At 33.2% G+C, this 15136-nt stretch overlaps 1 protein-coding gene and 1 long non-coding RNA gene across 5 annotated transcripts in view; one reads left to right on the top strand and one right to left on the bottom strand.

Annotated features, from left to right (window-relative positions):
• LOC118182257 (uncharacterized) overlaps nt 1-15136 on the top strand; it is a 105632-nt gene that overhangs the window by 5966 nt on the left and 84530 nt on the right. Inside the window, exon 2 of the long non-coding RNA XR_015039208.1 lies at nt 11410-11492. This is a non-coding gene — a long non-coding RNA (uncharacterized LOC118182257). The remainder of the gene's footprint in view (nt 1-11409; nt 11493-15136) is intronic.
• LOC118182256 (uncharacterized) overlaps nt 1-15136 on the bottom strand; it is a 253961-nt gene that overhangs the window by 211511 nt on the left and 27314 nt on the right. For 2 of the 4 annotated variants that reach the window (XM_035351575.2, XM_035351576.2), the window contains one exon: nt 1766-1797. The exons of 1 other annotated variant lie outside the window; for it this stretch is intronic. The gene's annotated coding sequence lies outside the window, so the exon portion shown is untranslated. Of the gene's footprint in view, nt 1-1765; nt 1798-11211; nt 11665-15136 lie in introns of those variants that run through there. One more of the 4 variants, XM_085809839.1, reaches the window with a different exon arrangement.

The raw sequence follows: 15136 nt of genomic DNA, 5'->3' as shown, positions 1-15136 counted from the left end.
TGGAAATGATTTATGTCAAATGTCCTTAAATTATTTCAGTCATATGTAATAGTCTTTTAATGTATCAATATGCGAATTTTAATCTAGTTTAATGCTCGTTCTATTAAATGCAACTTGAATTCACAAGCTTTTTCATAAAATGACTGCAAACACAAAATCATGCTTAACAATGCCGTTATATATTTTTACTGTAAACCTCAGATTTTCAAAACTATTTCTTTTTTTTAACTTGCTTAACAAAAATTATTTAACATTTTTATTTAACAAGAAAAGCAATATTAAAGAGTAAAACTTTTGTTAGGTGTTTCAAAAATTTCTAATTTCTTTCAGGAAAACACAATTACTGACACTATTCATAAATATGTCAAGGTAAGTTCTGTGTCAATGCTAAGTGTTGTAGAAGAGTATATGATATCTGGCTGAAATAACGGAAAAGCGATGTACCTAATCTCAAAGCATAAATGTACGTTTCAATTAAAGTAGAAATTCTGAAGCTTTAAGAATATATGTGCCATTCACTAATTTTCTTGAAATTCAAGTTACTCATTATTTTAATGGTATTCGATAATTTTTCATGTGATATTCGCATATTTCACATGATGCATAATGCCAGAAAAAACACATGGCACTCTTTATGAGCTGTGTAGTGCAAAAGGAATATAGTGTGATAAATGTGTGAGACCAGAAATCTCTAAACGTCCTGTTAAGAATTTCAGAGATTTCTAGTTTATTTCAGAAAGACATAGTTACTGACACCGTTCATAAATATATGACAAATGATATCAAATCTGTAAATTCAATGTCATCATCACTTGTTATAAATGAGTGTAATGAAAGCACCCAGCTATGACGAATTTCTCTTTTCATATGAACAAGACAAGTATACAAGTAAGTACTAGAACAGGCTTGAAATAATCCATGCAAGGAAGAAGTGTCTCACTCTATATGGCTATAGGTTACAATGACAAACATTGGAAACATTACTTTTCTAACATTTGACATCTTAGATTTTTCTCATGTGATACTCATTACACTTTTGACGATTTATATTGTTTTATTGTTTTCCTTGACAAAATGGTAATGTAGTTATTACAATGCTGGTGTATTTTGTATTATCAGCACTTTACACATAGTTTTAGTCTTGCTTAGGAAATTTTCTATTATTCTTATTGCAATTTTTTAACTTATAAGGTATTTTCTCCCTCCATCCAGCATGCCTTCGTGGTGTAACGGCAGTACACACGACGCGTATTGGAGAGGTTTAGGTTCGAGTCCTGGCAAGAGCATTGCTCGTTTTTCATGTTTTCTGCTTCCAAGTAACCTATTGACTCTACAAACTTGTGCCCCACTATTAAAAATTGATTCATAGATAGCTAACACAGAAGAAATATTACTGATTAAAAGTATTTAAATTAGTAAAGTAATGAGACAATAAAACATAATATCTACAAGTCAGAATTATAGTATTAGATAATACACATTAGCAGAACGAATGCAAGTACAGAATTCATATAAAAAAGTAACGTATAAAGCAAAAAATGTGAGTGTGACTTTAGTGACAAAGCAGTTTTCTGAAGCAATACCCCAGTTATTTCTCCACGAAGAAGAAACTGTCTCAGTGGTAATTACTTTTCAAACACACTATACATCAAAATTAATTAAAAATGTCTAAAATCATCTTTTTAATTTTAAATTCATTTAGATTTTATGTTTACAAATTATAGTCTGAAATTATATAGACTGGATGAAAAAACGTTTTACTTACTTCTTTGGTTCTTCGTTTTTGGCTTTCGAATTCTGTAAAAAAGAGAAACTTACTTCAGAAGGAGATTAGTTTTAGACGTGAAAACTGAAAATAATCTGATAACTTACAGTAAGAATCATGAAATGTTGAGAAATATACGCAAACTTTAAGGTAACGCAAGCTATTACATAAAATAATGTTCTTAGGAGTGCTGACACCTGATAAAAACATTCTTTAAATGTATACTCATTAGTTATCATGGATCACTTGTTTTTATAATCGCGTGAAACCAAAACTTTAATAACGATTTCTTGACAGAGAAGATGCCATACCGTAGAAAAAGAATAGAAAACCAGTACTTACAAAAATACAAAACTGCTTTGCTTACAAAGCACAAAGAGGTAGTTTGTGAATTATAATTTTAATTGTATGGTTTCAAATTAATCTGATTTGACAACAAAATATACTTTTAAAGCTTCGAATTGGACCCTAAAAAATTTGCAGCCATGTGGTAGCTGAACAGGATTCACGTTTCATCTTTGTTTGGATGGCATCGAATACAGACATTCGCTTGATGGGTTGTAATGCGTCCCAGCTTCTCAAAAGAAGAGAGGTATGTGCGTCGTGTCTAACATTTGTGCACCTCAAATGCTTGTACTAACTTATCTGCTGATGATCCAAGTATTGGGCTAAAAATAACATTTAGTCTAGGCCTCGAAATTTCTGTTGCGCTCAAGCATGACGGACCTAGATTGTCGTAAAAAGAACCAGAGCTGATCGGCAGTTGATATTGATAACACGTGACTCCACACTCAGAGACAGCATCAGGATAGGCTCAGTCGACAGGTATTCTTAGAATCTTAGAACACTTACTCCATGAATATCCGTACCAGTGTCATTCAGGGTCTACAAAAAACTAGTCATTGAATAAGATTTCTTCCATTCAAACAGGCAGATACCTGTTGCGAGACATCGCTCCCTTCTGTCAAGGTAATGTAACATCACGAGTGTCAGTCCTTGCGATGGCCAGAGACTGCAGACTGGCCTCAGCCAATCTGGGTACAGCAGAATGCTTCGATATTGAAGCAATCAGTTTTTCAAAATCTGGATTGGTTGTATATAATAGGAATTTTACTTTTATGATGCACGAAACGGTGGTCAGTGTCTCTATAAGCCACCGAGATTCATATTTCTTCTTTATAAACATCCGCGAGAGAGATCAAATGGCTAAAGACGTAGAAAACTGTTAAATGATGTCTTGATGGTTGAAGCGGCAGCAAGGAGTTTTCGCAGTGGGGGTAATATAAATATGAGACAGATTCCATTAAAAGTTTTTAAGAAGGTCTTTCTCTTAATATGTAGATTACCCCAGATTTTCTCTATAATTAATCAATAAAATACATTATAAGTTTTTCTTCAAACTGCAGTCTCTCCAGTTAGCCCATAGCTGTTGCGATGCATAGGATAGACAACAGTTTGCAGATATTTGCGTAATAAAACCTCAAGGTTAATGTATTTCTTGATTTAAAAATTCTGATATGCTGCTTAAAGCATGTTCATCTCTTTATTGCACTTAAGAAGTGCTATACAGAACTTGAATTTGCGAACATACAGAAGTCACTGGTACCTTTGATTTATTACATTCCTCTAATGACTGATTCAAAATTGCAATCACTTTCATTATCTGTTAAGAATTTGGAAGTTGAAGAAGTGAAGAACTTTATGTAAAGTGGCTATCTCTTTGTCAAAGACTGAGCATGGCTTTTCAGATTATCAGGTTGATATGTTGGCCGCTACACCAATAGAGCACACGAGAAAAGCATTCTAGTTCCTTGCATTTTGGTCTACCTTAACAACTGCAGGCGGAAGCAACCGTTAACCGACCACTCAAAGCCGCTGGTGAATCACTGTTCACACAGTTTAAATTGGGCGCTACCAGAAAGATATTAGATGTTTAGGGAGAGAACAGCCTTGAGAAAATGATTGTGCTCCAGCATTTGAACTTGGCCCTTTATATTACTAAATTGACATGTTGATCAGTGTACAAAATAACATGAGAGGAAAGTCTTTAATTTCTTCCATGGTTGTCTATCTAAATTAACCTTGCAATAGAACATTATTAAAACTTTCCAAGCTTAATATTTCTTTATGCTACATAAACAGATCTAGCGCTTATTCTAAATTTGAAATCACTTTTTATACTTTCATCTTTCTATCACAGCCTGCCACAAAAATGCCGTATGTATTGGACGCATACAGAAATTAATGAGTTACTTACCTGGTAAAATAATCTTGGATATGACTTCATGGGTATTTTTGTAAAGAAGAAACTCTAGTTACTTTTTATTAGCAGAATAGTCTGTTTTTTTTTTTTGTTGTTGTTTTTTTGTTTTTTAATTTTCGCAACTTTAAAATTCACAGCGCATTAATTTTACATAGACTTCTGGAATACAGTAGTGCAATTAAATAAGGAAATATTTAATTCAATTACTATGTTTTTTAACAGTAACATTATATAAACTATAATAAAATAACCAATCAATGAATAATATCTTTGATTTGGAAACAGGAAAGTACTCAGTGAAATCGTCTTTAGCAATCACGTCTTCTATCTGTTCAGTACTGCAGGTCAAATCAATATGGGGTTTTATTTAAAATCTATGAGACTTTATTTTTTCTTATTCAGCTTTCTGGTTGTTTATCCACTCCATCAGTTTTAGACAAAATATCTAAGTAACCCAAATTAAGGGCATCAGTAAAATTGTATCTGTAATCCTCATTTCATAAATAAAATCGCTTTCTGAGGGAATCAAAAAATAAGTAAAACAATATTTTATAAGGCAATTTACTCCATTTGTATTCTTTCTTCCAATATATATAAATCTGCTCGCAATGTTTGCTTTCTATGGCAAAAATGAAGCGGGAAAGTAATTTTAAAAATACCTGATTTTAAATCCAAAACTGATGACGTTTATTGAGTAATCAAGATGTCTTTTTTTTTAACCTTCTTCTGTTGAGAAGTGGACTAGGTGCGAACAAATAAGTAATGTGGAAATGAAATTGCTATTTGAGCCCATCCATCAGAACTGGGCCAAAGGGGAGAAGAGAACTTTGTAGTGAAAGGGTAAATCCATCTTGGGTAGCGGTTGAAAAGCGCAATATTTCTTCTTCAATAAACGTCTTCCCTTTACCCCCCACCTTTTTCTATCTTAGTTGTCATGGCAACCTGAAACATCCCTTGAGAAATCTCTGTCCAACCAAAGGCAGCGTTTCCAAAGCGACGTAAGGAACTTCTTCAAAATATTTTTGTTTGGAAACTTTTACAACTGTTAACGATGGTTCATTTATATCTATTTGTGGTGAGATAAAGATATTTTGAGACGGAAATGAATTAAAAGTTACGAAACTGTAATATTTTACATTTATCTAAGATAAATTGTAAAAACATTTTATTATTTAGACTCATAGTTAAGTTTTCACATAATATAGTTTCTAAAGAGCACTTGTAAAGCCTATTATAAATCATTGAGCCATCACGTAAGAGTTATTTGCCATCGCATTACGAACTGCATTGCGCGAGTGTGTGTTTCGCTTAAACGTTTTAACAGAGTGAAATGGTCTAACGATTTGAAAGAAAGCAAAAGTGGACAAAAGTATTTTTTATGCGAAGCATATCAAACAATGTTATATAAAATAATTGAATAAATAAGAATAAAAGAAAGAGTGTTACAGTATTTAAGGAATTTTTAATTATTTACCAATTCCTTAAATATCTGATTAATGTTTAAGAAATAATTATTTCGCTTTAATAATATTTGATTATTATGTATCCGAAGAATTGAATAAAATAAAATGAGTCACAAAACTAGCTATAAACTGAAGTTTAATAATTCAAAGCAAAGCAATCAGTTCGAAAATCTTAGCTTATTTTCCACATAATATCTTACTTTATTGTTAATATTATTATTATTATTATTTATTTAAATTTTGTTTATTAATTTGTGGAGTCCCGTGTTCTTTGGTGGACTAGACGAGAATTCTAAGACCTAAATGAATTATCACTATGTCTTGTGAAGTACCACAGAGACTAAGAAAGGGTGTAAAAGAACCCTTTTATTTAACTCAAATAAAGGTTAACAGATGCTCGTGCTTACAGAACAGCCAGAATTTATGGCTGAAAACAAAAGTAACCAATTAGACGTAACTAAATAACAGGTAAGTTAGCCCAACAGCTACAAAGAGAACGCGCAAGTTGGCTCTGATCTAATGTGGGCGTGACAAGCCTAATGACGAGAATAACATACCGCCGCAAAATACTGCTCTCAAGAGAATCAATTATCAAGGTGTCCTTCAGCTGGCGGAACACGCTCTGATTTTATTGAATGAATGAGACGTTCTGAAATGAGTCCCCCCTGAAATGAGACGTTCTGGCAGGAAAATGGGAAACGAGAAAGGCAGTAAAGCACATTAACATAAATAGCTGCTTGGTAAAACTAAGTGAATTCTTATAAATTATAATTATTCATTTCATTTTTAATTTATTCATATTTCCCTTCGGAAATGAAGGAATTTGTAGAAACCATTTTCGCCTTTGGGTTAATTTCTTAAATCATTAGTTATTCTATTGCCTTCTTTATTAATTAAACATTGTGTAGAGCTCCCCACTTGTAAATGCTACGTTACAGTTGAGCGTGAAGAATCTTAATAACTGATAAGCGAATAATGGCTTGAGTTCGTGTGACAAGAAACAAGATGGTAGGATAAATAACTATTATTCCAATAAGATTTAACAGAACTCCATTAGAGTTTACAATAAAAGTCCACACTTGGGCTTTAACTTAAGCGGCTAAGAAGTAAACTAAAACTAATCTAAACTAAAGAGATATAGCTGAAGGTATCAAAGTTTTAATGGAGTTGGCCCCTTAAACACGAGATGACTGTGAAGCTATCAAGGGCCTGAGTACGGCCGAGCATAATAGAGAGAGAGAGTAGAAAAAAAGGCGGACGCGCGCTAATCAGAAACTCTGATTCTCTCTAACTCAGCAAGTAGAACTTCGCGGTTAAATACCGTTCCTCCTCATTATATATATTCAGACGTGATTCTAAAACTACGTTCTGGCCAGAAGTAAGTTAAGAATTTGACAGGAAAGAAGTTTAACTCAAAATTTAACTGTTAATAAAATTAACATAATTCTTACAACTCTTTATAGAAAAACTCATAAAAATTGTTCTTTCGGAAATAGTGCAACCAGAAATGTTATTTGCAGTTCCTAGCGGCACTGCTGAATTCATTACAGATATTTCAGCTTATAACACATTTGATAAGTTATGTAGTACCGAAGATAATTAATTCTAGAGTTAAAGCAGACCTTTGTAAAGTGACCAGCCTAGTTTTACATATTATTCAAAACTGAAAGGGGCCGTAATAAAATTGTGGGTAACAGAAGTCGTCGAGGGAAAGGAACGGCTTTATAAATTATTATTATTTATTTCATTTTTAATTTATTCATATTTCCCTTCGGAAATGAAGGAATTTGTAGAAACCATTTTCGCCTTTGGGTTCATTTCTTAAATCATTAGTTATTCTATTGACTTCTTTATTAATTAAACATTGTGTAGAGCTCCCCACTTGTAAATGCTACGTTACATTTGAGCGTGAAGTATCTTAATAACTGATAAGCGAATAATGGCTTGAGTTCGTGTGACAAGAAACAAGATGGAGAGAAGTTTTCGTCATTGATGCAATGAATAAGAGTGGACGAATGTGAGATCGTGACCGTGACCTAATTCTTTCCCATCTTCTCTGAAGGGAATCGAAAGTACGACAGCTCCCTGTAGATCAGCTCTCTTACCTATCGATCATTGCAATGAACCCTATGGATGTATTGGCTCCCGATGTATCAGTACTATGTTGAGGGTGACAATGTAATCGCCGTTTCTGTCTCTCACGTATGTTAGCCGCGCGTCTGATAAAATCGATCTACGCAACTTATCTGAACCATATAAGCATATTTAGAGGACAGCTTAAGGAAAGACATGATTCTAAGGCTATCTATGGATTTATCAATGTCTTTATGATTTTTATTCCCACAGGAATGATTCTGGAAAAGGACATGACTGTATCTAATTTATGGCAGATTTTATTTATTTTTTAATTCTTTTTTCAAATATATGGATTTTACTTTTTTCTTCTTTATACATATTTTACATCATACCATCATTATTTGTGAAATATGACAATAATACAATACAGTTACTTATACAAGGACGCACTACTTCAGTTGAGTAGCCTTTCCTTGACTGAGAGTCTGACTTCACATATCTCCTGTACTCTTTAATTTTACATCAAATTATCTAAAAGTTACATGGAAGTTTCCATAAATATTCAAACTCAGTTCAGAGAGATCTTGTAAAAGAACAAGTAATGTAAAAGTTTTTTTTTATTACCAGCTTCGTTAAGAGAAAATTAAAATTAGAAACTGTCTACCAAGGGTGTTAAAGAGTTTCGTTTCGAATTATCCTAATTTGAGTGGAAACGAGTACAAAGTTTATTTTATCTAACACACTATTTTATGTTAATTCTTTTATTCATCTACTTTTCCACCAGCGTTCGTCAGAATGCAAATTGGATACATTCATAACAGTGGGTCGAAACGATGACCTGTAGAGCGTACAGTAACAGAAAACTAGTTTTCGGTTTATTCTGGCATCCTTATCCCTGCTAGCATTTTACGTGCTAGTACTTTCTTGAGCGATGATAGACTGTTTCTTCTTTTTAAGGTTTTAGGATTAGATGGAGGAATCCAATGTGAATTCAAGTTTTTTAGAAGAAATGTAAATTGTATCTTCGTCTATTTAAATCATTTGCTTTTTTAACAGTTGAATACCTTGTATTTATTTTAAGATTAACCTAAAAGTTTTAGAAAATAATTTAATTTAATTTTAACTTTCGCGCGGTTATTTGACGTTCGATTAGATATTAGCTAGTTACGAAAATAAAAGTTATTACAGTATGTTTAAGAAGGCCCGGTGGCGCAGTGGCTAGCGTATCTCGCAGCATTACCACAGGTCCGTGGTTCGATCCCCAGGCTGGGCAAGTTTGACCTAACCTTTCATCCCTTGAGCAGGTAGATAAAAAGAGTACCAGGTTCGCTTGGGGACTAAACGCCAGGGTCCTGCGGTAAGCTGAGAACTTGTCCAAGGCATATCATGCACTCCGGCGCCCACAGTCAAGAAAGCAGATACCAGGGCACTGCAGGCTATGGCTCTCTGAGGGCTGTTTTGCCACTGAGTTTTGTTTTGCTTAGAGTAAACTTAGGTAGGATTTGAAGCTACAACAACAACAAACTCTTATAACCGCTCCTGCTACTGAAAGCAACTGCGGTGTTTTGTAATTATTCTAATTGTTACAAAACGATTGTTAAAGTGTAACGATTGGAATCCACGTTTCTAACCACTCCGTTATCTCACTCCGGATTAGGCAGGAGGAGACAGGTGCTAACTACCAAAGTGGGCAAGAGCCAATAGGGCTAAAACTGGGCAGAGCACGTCAACTAAGCAAAAGAGCTTAAAGAAAAAAAAAAAAAAAAGCAGCCAAGCGGCTAATAGAGCAGGGGTGCCTTTCGGCTAAGAGGAAAGAAACAAAAAGCCAAAAACTAGTCTAAGAAGGGGAGAGCTATTACGGCTAAAAAGAAGGGGAACAGGCGAAATGAAGCAAAGCCTATCGACTAAAAGGGGCTGAGAGGAAAGGCTAAACTTAGAGAAAGCTTTGTAAACTTAAAACAAAAAAGGGGGGAAGTCATGACGGCTAAAACAGGAAGTGAAGGGACAGCCAGTAAAGTTACAATGCTAGCGTAATTTAGGAAAAAAAAAACTTTATACATAAATGAACAATTAATTAAAGCAGAGTAAAATTTAAAATAAACATATATACAAACAAAATAATAATCATAACAGATAAAATAATAATCATAATCATAACAAATAAATAATCATAATCATAACAAATAAATAATAATAATAATAGCAAAAATAAATAATAAATAACAATAATAGTAATTGGCAAATGCATTACAAGATGCTGACTAGAAGGAATATTAGCATGTTTTTTCAGATAAGAATTAAACTTGTAGTATCACTCAAAAGCAGAAATTCAAAAACTGGTGCTTTATAAAGGATGTCCCAAAAATAACTTGGGATTTAAATTTATAAAATTAACCTTTATTTATGTGTGAATTGATAAAGTTGGGACATGCTTTGAAAAAGTAAATGCATCCATTACGCATGCAAAATCTCCTCTATGTCTCATACGATATTCGGGTAATAATTTGACGCAATTTATATTCTGCGTTAATTTTGCGACACCCTCTATATTTAATGCTTTAACTACTTGAGCATTTTATTTATTTCTTTAAATCCTGCTAGGCAATTTCTCAAAACAAGGTAAAGAATATTATGAAAGCACTTTCAAGAATGAGGGAGAGTAACCTTGTAAAGCTTATACCACATTTTCTAACAGTTAATTTCTAGTTAAAGTTACTTTCCTCTGTATTTTTAATTTCAGCTTACAACTTCCGGCCAGAACGTATTTTCAGAACCGCGGTCAAATGCAAATGAGGAGGAGAAGTACTTAACTTTGAAGTTCTACTGACTTCGTTAAAGAGCCAGATATTCTGAGTAGCGCGCGTTCACCTTTTAGGCTACTCTCTCTTAAGCTATAATTACGCTCGGCTGTACTTTATGCCCTTGATAAACGTTAAGGAACCAACTCTGTTAGAATCTTGATAGCTTCGGCTATATCTTTTTAGTTAAGTTTTACTTCTTAGTATTCCTGCGTTCAAGCCCAAGTGGAGGCTTTGTTGTAAACTCCAAGAAGGAGTCGACTGCTAAATTTATTTTGAATAATAAAAGGCAATTAACCCTTCGTACGTTTACGTTTCTATCTCTCTGAATTAAGCGATTATTCGCTTACCAGTTCTTAAGTTCCACACAGTTAGCAGTAACTCAAAGGAAGGAATCTCACAACCTTTCTAGACATATAATTAAACTTTTTGGATGTCTCAGCAAAGCAAAGTCTCCAATTAGTAAGCTATTCATTATGCTTTAATAAATAAAATACGAAATGTTGCGTAATCTTAGCTGCAAAGTAAAGATACAATATTTGAAACGTTTTATATTTATTTATTTATTCTGTCCTTTAAAATCAGTATTAATTATGGTGAAATATTTTTGTACTTGTCTTTATAATATTTATCCTTTTCGTCAGGGAAAAAATTAAATAAAACTTTAAAATCTAATCTTTTTAAAATACTTATATTATTCAAGATCTTATGAATCGATTCAAAATGAAAACTTCAAGTCTAAAATAAAAACGCTACTATTTCTAAGCAACTAATTTACACCTTATTTTCAACAGACAAAAAGAAATACATTATTTTCAATAGACCTAGTCTTGATGTGAAACTTACCTCTTCGTAGTCACATTTTCCTTCAAGTAAACTTGTGTAGCAGAGCTTTCTTTTACACTCATCGATCCTTGCGTATATTGCTCAATAATCGTCGTGTGGATGCTGATATTAAATCGCTAATCGCATGCTGATATCAAATCATGTAACAGAATAAAAACCAAATTCCTTGAAATATAATCATCCAATTTCTTTAACTAGGATTTGAATCCGGAACCAGTAACCAACAAATACTGGAGGGATGACTGTCTGATATACAAACATTCTTCGGGAACTTCGCAGAGGTAAAATAACTTTAGCTAAAAATTCAAATAGTAATTCTTCTGCTAAAACCGTATTTCTTAATTTTAAAATGATATATCTAAATGTTTGTTTATGAACGCTCAACTAAGTAGTTATAAAAATTTTCGTCAATGATAATTTATTATTTTAAAGTCTCAGGTTGTTAAGCCTCAAGTATCGCTTCCACTCCTGTGAACAAAATGTTTAATCCAATCTCTCCGCTGACTAAGGAAACTATCGTTTAGAATTTGTAAGGCTTCCTACTCTTTCAATCGATATCTGAACAGTCTAAAGTGAACATTAGAGAAGAGAAATAATACATATAACTGCAACGCATAACGGTGTTAGAGAATGGGTCGAAAGTTACATTTTTTTCACAGACATTTTTAAATTTCAGTGCATTATTTTATAAATCTGCTAACTGTATTCGAAAACTAATATTGTAATGCCTTAGTGCTGGAAGTAGTTTCTAAGTTGAATAATTCTTTTTTTGAATTGATATTACACTAGAAGTACTCCATCGCGTAAAATGTCTTTGGAAGCTTTCCATTTGTCGTGAAAATTCTGATTTTTAACATTCACATCATATATTCTTTAAATTTCTATGCCTACCAACTGTCGAACGGTAAGGTCGTTTAAAGGTGGCACTTCAATAGGAGTTCGAATTCCGGCGAACAGGTCAACTGCAAGAGACTCTTCCGTGTGTAATGTAAATACTAGCCAGTTTCCCTTATAAAATCCTTTGTGAAAGTATACCTTCCCGTACAGAAATAGCTTTCGGGTTTCTTTGCCTTAATAAATTTACCTAATTTTTTAAAGTTAGTTGAATTTCGGTTTAAATAAATCTGTTATTTAACCTTTGAACAGACGTGGTTATCTGTGAGATACCTTCTTTTAATTAAACAAAAGTGCGCCAATTTAAAATATGACAAAAGAGCAAATTTAATTTGGCGTACATTTTGAATTTTGGCTTAAATTTGGCGTATTGTTTTCCTAAAATAGGAGGAGGGATAACATTTTTATTGAAAGCAATTCGAAGCAAAGCAAAAGCAGAACGTAACGCCGTCTGTCAAAGAAAAACAAAATTAATGAAACATGAAACGCTTAAATATTAAAATCCTGAAAGCTTTAGGAAGCAATTTATTGATCTTTATTTCATTACCTGAATACGATAAATTTTCGTGGATATGAAAAATTTGAAGAAAGTCCAATTTACCAAATAAAAAGCTTGAAATATAATTTTCGTAAAAACCAATGTTTTAATCACGCACTAACAACAGGTATAATTAGACCATCTCAAAATATTATCTAATTCAGATGACAACCTTCATGACTCAAGGCCAGTTCCAGATGTTCTCCTTCTTTCATCTCTGTATAAATAAAAATAAAAATGCGCTTAAAGTAATACTTCTATTATTTGATTACAAATTATTTGGGTGTCCCTATATGCACTCCAGTGAAACCCCATATATATATATATATATATTACTTATTACGTACTCCGCCCTTAGGCACTACACGGAAAGGGAGGGATACTCCGTGGAGGTCTTTTTAAGGGCACCTGGCTCCTATCCACGTTACACATGAGGAAAACCAAGAAAACGCTTATGCAGCCATCCCGTTTACCGGGACTCAAACCCCGGACCAAACTACCAGTGTTCAGCGGCTTGTACCGTTCGGCGGCTGCTGGGCTGAAACCCTATGTTATTAAAAATTTGCTGAAGCACACTAGCTGCAAGCAAATGGCTGTTACAATGAAAAAGAGCGAGTGAAACCACTTACGCCGTTAAACGCCGCAACTTCTCAAGGCTATAAGCGAATAACTACATTCCTACGCATTTTGCGTCATTTTTTATAGTAATTAAATTTACGTACGTCTTAAGTAAGGTGAAATGAAAACTAATGCAGAAACGACAGGCTTAAGCTTAAGATAAAAGCTTAAGATAAAATGTAAAGCTTAATATAAAATCTAACAGTATGACTGAAACGTTTTCGTAAGAACTGCATTTGCAAAACAATTTTTCATAAAAACAGGCAAAACAAACCATTCAAAATGGTTAAACTTAGATACTAAACAGTTGATAAAGCAAAGACATGAATTAAATGTTAGTAAAATGTTTATCTATAATCTTTTAATTTTATTTTTTTGAGCTTCATTTAATGTTTTACTCATAAAGAGGATTCCAGATAAAGCTGAGACCACTGCATTAGTTACGTATGGGCCAATAAAGATCAATATGCACTTTTTTTTTTTCAATTTGCCATGGTAACAACGATTTCTTTCATTCAAAGCAATAGCAATTTAAATTGAATACTAGAAGTGTTTCTAAAATCACAGCACATTTAACAAAAGCTATTAAGAACCAAAAAATATACTTTTAAAATTGTGATGCCAAAAGAAGCAAAAATGCTATGATTAAACATCACAAGTATACTAAAATATCAAAGGCAAGAATTTATTGAGTTTTAAAACTAAGAGCAACGAAACGAAGAGCAACAATATTTAAAACGAAGAGCAACAATATTTAAATGTCAAACAGAAACTTGGAAAAGTAAGTCGAAAATGTAGAACACAGACTATGAAAATTGTTAAATAGAAGTGCATCGAAAAACTGCAAATTTCTGCTCTGTACCCTGCTTGAAAACTGAATATATGGAAATCACCTGCTCATTAAATTGAAGAGATCTGGGCTTAAAATCTTACACTAAAAGACACAAACACCAAAAAGTCAAGCAAATCATAAAACCCGTTAAAGGTATTGAATGATTTTGGGATGTTCTTGAAAGAAAGTACTCCAGTGTGAAAAAGGAGCTTAAAAACTTTGCTCAGTTCAAGAGAATATACCAATAAAGCGAATGCTTAAAGAAACTGTGAAGGAATGCAAAAGAAAAGCGAAAGCAAATCTTGGTAAGACAGACCAAAAAGGAATTTAAGCAGCAAGTTATATGTGCATATCTCGCTTAAGTAAGTTATATAATCGTATCTCATTTAAGGACGTTAATGTGCATAAAAAATTACTCGCAGATCCTTCAAACCAAAAATTCTAAACTTGTTTCGAAACAGCCACATTTTGCAAGGTATACAAATTTTTGCCAAGTCCGGAAAGCTCTAGAAGAGGATATGCTCTTTCTCTTCAGAGCTCTTTGTGAAAATAAATGACTACATACTCAGATCACCGTAAACTAAAGCAAAAGAAAACAATTGCCCAGAATAGATATACCGCATTCTGGAGAAAATTTGACGTAATACAAAACACAATAAAAATAAACACAAAGGCATAACAACACAAAATACAAAACAGTGCGCTCATTCAATTTAACGTATACTGAATCTTTTCACTCATTTGCAACTTTATCTTCCATCATATATGTGTTTGGCATTCGTATGCTCAAATTTCTCAAGCAATTCATACAGCAATGAATTGGAAGTCTTTCCCCATCATCGTGATCGCTTTCGCTCTGTGGTTCCTTAGCTTCAAAAGCTTACGTTGATTCAATTTGACGTCACAGAACACGGTCACCTATTCTACACTTCGTGTTCTGAACTGTCTTTTTTATAAGCTTCTTACGCTTGTTTATCAATACTTTTGGACTCATCCTTATACGCAAGCACATTTGATAAAACACACTCAAACTGACTTTCCAA

This window comes from Stegodyphus dumicola, chromosome X2, assembly GCF_044657685.1.
Source record: "Stegodyphus dumicola isolate Sdum_Otavi_A_Nest chromosome X2, ASM4465768v1".
In the NCBI taxonomy this organism is placed as follows: Eukaryota; Metazoa; Arthropoda; class Arachnida; order Araneae; family Eresidae; genus Stegodyphus; species Stegodyphus dumicola.
This window is presented reverse-complemented; position numbering and strand designations above follow the sequence as displayed.